This window comes from Triticum dicoccoides, chromosome 7A, assembly GCF_002162155.2.
Source record: "Triticum dicoccoides isolate Atlit2015 ecotype Zavitan chromosome 7A, WEW_v2.0, whole genome shotgun sequence".
In the NCBI taxonomy this organism is placed as follows: domain Eukaryota; kingdom Viridiplantae; phylum Streptophyta; class Magnoliopsida; order Poales; family Poaceae; genus Triticum; species Triticum dicoccoides.
Window position 1 is genome coordinate 585,409,352 of NC_041392.1, and position 4,338 is coordinate 585,413,689.

The 4,338-nt window shown below is 41.5% G+C and overlaps 1 long non-coding RNA gene across 2 annotated transcripts; it reads left to right on the top strand.

Annotated features, from left to right (window-relative positions):
• Nucleotides 1-205: 205 nt before the first annotated feature.
• LOC119334454 lies at nt 206-3,413 on the top strand. Of its 2 annotated transcripts, XR_005161335.1 has the most exons (4): nt 206-828; nt 970-1,201; nt 1,940-2,126; nt 2,533-3,413. It is a non-coding gene; the product is annotated as an uncharacterized LOC119334454 (long non-coding RNA). The 2 variants fall into 2 exon arrangements; XR_005161334.1 differs by lacking the exon at nt 2,533-3,413 and having other exon boundaries at nt 1,940-2,459.
• The last annotated feature ends 925 nt before the right edge of the window (nt 3,414-4,338 follow it).

Below are 4,338 nucleotides of genomic sequence, written 5' to 3' on the forward strand. Positions count from 1 at the left end.
ATGCAGATGGCATTACCTTTGAATTCATATAAATATAGGTCTACTATCTCTGCTCCTATAAAAATGGGAGTTGGTGATGATGGTGTGTCTGCCTTGGTGCAATCTATACCGTTCGATCTGGTATCTGAGGCTGGGATTGAGACTTTGTGCCATCATCTGAACAAGAGCACGGATAGCATGGAGGTTTCTCTCGCCAAGCAGATTCTTCGAGAACCCTCTCCACAATTCCTCGCTGCCGGCCCCTACCCTCTCTTTCCTAGCGTCTTTTCCCGGCGACCGCCGGAGTTGAGTTGGGCGAGGGTCCCGTCTCCTGTATAGCTGTATTTGTAGTTAAGGTCTTGATAAATCTGATTTGGTTTGAGCTTTCCCCGGCGTCTCTCCTTCCAGATCTGGCCGTGCAGACCGTCGGAGAGGGAGACATGGCGGCGGTTGCTTCCTTGTCCAAGTTCCTCACTCTCCTGTCTTTCTACTCCCCATGAGAACTATCACCCCAAAACTGAGATGAGCCCATCCCCCGCACGATCGGGCGCGATCCTTCGTTTCCTCTATGCCGCATCATCCTACGGGGAAAGATGGCCGTGTTCGTCCAGGCCAGCGATCCCGGCCACCCGGCAGGAGGTCTAGGTTGCCTTTGCCGATGCATCAAGCTGCGGGCGCTCCGCTGGCGCGGCGTGCCCAATGCAGGTGTACGCCGGGTATTCCCGTGTTTATCCGATGGCAGCGCAATCACCGGCACAGCGCGTCGCATTGTCTTCCTCAACGATTGCCACGGCGCTGCTGTCGTATTCGACCTCCTCACTTCGCCGCTGTGATTCTATCCGCTGGGAGGTACGTGCACATTTATTTCATCCCCAATTTTGCATGCGTATGAGATTTGCTTATTTGATGAACTTCGGTCCTGCAGTAGTTTAATCAGCTCATCTTAGAGATATAGGCTAATCCCTAGCTTAACAATTTATAATTTATCAGGCCAATTACCTGATGGGAGACAACCAGACGGGGAGAACGATTGCTTGAAGAGCCTTAGGCAGTCTGCTCTCACAAGGAAATGCAAAGGTAATTTCACAAGAGAAGTGGTGATGGCGAGGCTCTGCCACTGCAACCTTGTTCGCCTCCTTGCGTACTGCAATGAAGGCGACGAGTGGATATCCACTCATCTATGGCTACATGTTGAACAACATCATGGATCTCTACATATTTGGTACATATACTTGTATATTTTTTTTCTTGCCTATGATCAGAATTTGGATCACAGTAGACAATCAGGTTCTCTTCTATGATTGTTGGTTATTGTTTTCATGTAGTCCAATACATAAGTACAGCTCATAGCTGCATGGTTAGAATTCAGAGAAAATGTACATAAAGTTCCAGATAATAGAATTGCAAACTTGGACAATACCTTTAGAGGAAATTTGTATGCTGGACATGCTTGACCATGTCAAAGATCATGCATGAGTAATTATATCCTCGGGTTATTCGTATTATCTGCAAAGTGAGCTTCAAAATTTTGTAAACTAGCATTTTCAATAGTTCAGAGCTACTACTTCACTGTCAGTATTTAGGTGGATGGTCTCTGTTTTAAATTCATGATACAAGTAATGCACTTCGTCAAGTTTTATTTATCTGTGTCCTTGGTTCCAATAGCTATATAATTTCTTCGCAAGCACCCAAGTACGGCAACTCTATTGCCGTTCATGCCTGGCCTATGCCCTACAGAGAGGAACTAGTATTTGCCTCTTTGTGTCAGAATGTAGTTGTGTCGCATGCCTCTTGTATCATTTTCATCGTTGATAGATGCATTACCAAAATATCATTGCAAAATTTTGTGGTTGCAGTATTTGTCTTGTTAATTTTGCATTCCTCTCTTTTCTCATAAAGTGTTAATTCTGTGTTAGTTATATCTTATGTTTTCTATGTTCATTGCTTCTGTTGACTTCAGATTGTGCATATGTGGAGAAGCATGTATGATTGCCCTCAGGTTTAGAACATAGTGCATAACAAGCCATTCTCCTTGGCAACCGACCTAGAAGTGAGGTCACAATTGACACCCCTTGTCGTCCAACTTCCGGCACCTGAAGTCTCTGTGCGACAAAATTATGCTTGCCATCTGATCACCTTGCCGCATGGTATGTTCATGGGACAGAGAATATGAGATGCAGCTCCCCAATGTTTTCACTTCTCCACTCAAAATTTTCAGGCCACAACCTGAATATTTGTTTCCTTGTTGTCTGTCATCAGCATTTTTCTTTGCAGAAACCTGGTTAAGGAAGTTACCAGTAGTCCAGTACTAATATTTTCGTATGTATGTACTTGTGCACTCACCCCTTTTATATACATATAATGGTTCAAAAAGCATCTTTTACTTTATTTTTTGTTTATTTGCTCAGTACAAAATGTAGTGCAGTCTATGATTTTTTTCCTTGGTCTAAATATACCACAGATCCTCTACAGGCTCCTTATTTTTTTCCTTTGTGTAAATATACTACAGACCGTTTATATATATGCAGTACTGATTGCCTAATGTCCTTCTAGGTGAGAAGATAGATTAAGTTGGAGTTCGAGAGCTAATATTGTTGGCACAAATGTTTTGAGCAAACAACTAAAAGAAGGGTATACTATGCTTTGCAGATGGAAAATGATTCCACGGCCTCATATATGCCTATGGTATATGTAAGGGTGAATTCCATATATGCCACTCAAAACTTGCCCGTACCCTCATCTGCCATTGGAAATTTCCCTCTCCCAAATATGCCATTGAAAATTTGCACCGTGTACAGATATGCCACTATGGCCAGTTTGACCGTTAGTTGACTGTCAAGTGGCATGTGAAAAGACGACTTTGCCCCTGATACTGTAGCGGTGATATACTGTAGCATTCCCAATCTCAAATTGCGGGGCGGACGTACTGTAGCGATGTTATACTGTAGCATACGAACAGATTTGAAATTCGAACAATTTTTTTGAATTTCAAAATAAATCTCCGTAATTTCAAATTCTGAATTCCTAACACTTTTTTTGAAACAATTGTTCGCAATTTTAAAAACTGATTTTTTTTTTAAAAGTGGACGCTACAGTATGTTTGCCCGCAATTTCAGAAGTGACCAAACTTGTTCGGAATGCTACAGTGTATTGTCGCTACAGTACCAGGGGCAAAATCGTCTTTCCAAGTGCTGCTTGACAGTCAACTAACGGTCAAACTGACCATAGTGGCATATCTGTATGCGGTGCAAATTTTCAGTGGCATATATGGGAGAGGGAAATTTCCAATGGCAGATGGGTATACGGGCAAGTTTTGAGTGGCATATATGGAATTCACCCTATATGTAACTAAGCATGAATCATTTTTTTTTCTCTTCATGGTGCTATTGCATGCAGCATGCTTGTGCATATTTATCACAGTATCCAGTTGAACACTTCTACTTCATTCTTGTTTGTTCTTGAAAGTGTGCTCAAGCAACAGTAAGTATGTTATTTGGATATATTAATTGTGTGGGCTGGAGGTGGAGCCTGTGTTAACCAAAAGCAGATTGGTATTGTAACACTTCCCAAATGTGTGTGGACAGATTTTCTATTTGTCACATGCTCTGTCCCCTCAATTTGGAGAGTAATGAGAAAGCTGGGTGGAGAGAACAACAAATCTTCGCCAAGGTAAAAATGGAGAAGAAAATATTTGGCTTGACAAGGGGGTCATCGATCAAAAACCATAAGTTGCGTACACATCAACAATATAGCATCACTGTGATCAATGTTATGATACATCTTTTTTGTCCACTATATGCTCCTAAGTAAACAATGTCTACTTGATTATTTGTGATTCCGTAGCGTAGCACGGGCATCTTACTAGTGTGGTCAAAATGACATAATCAACAACTTACTCCATTCCTAGATACTCCTTTCATCCGAAAAAGCTTGTCCCAAACTTGTCTCTCAAATGAATGTATCTAGCACTAACTTGGTGCTAGATACATCCATTTGAGGGGCAAGTTTTTCCGGACGGAGAGAGTATAAGTTTTTTTAGAGATTCCAATATAGACTACATACAGAGCAAAACGAGTGAATCTACAGTCTACACTGTAAAATATGTCTATTTACATCCATATGTAAATAATATTAAAATCTCTACAAAGACTTATACTCCCTCCGTTCCAAAATATAGCGCGCCCACGCTTTTCGAGGTTTAACTTTGACCATAAATTTAACCCACGAGACCGACTGCGGCGGGATCAAAAATTATATAATTAAAAACTTTTTTTGAATATGAATTCATTGGTATAATTTTTTCGCCCGCCGCAGTCGGTCTTGTTGATTAAATTAATGGTCAAAGTTGAAGCACGGAAA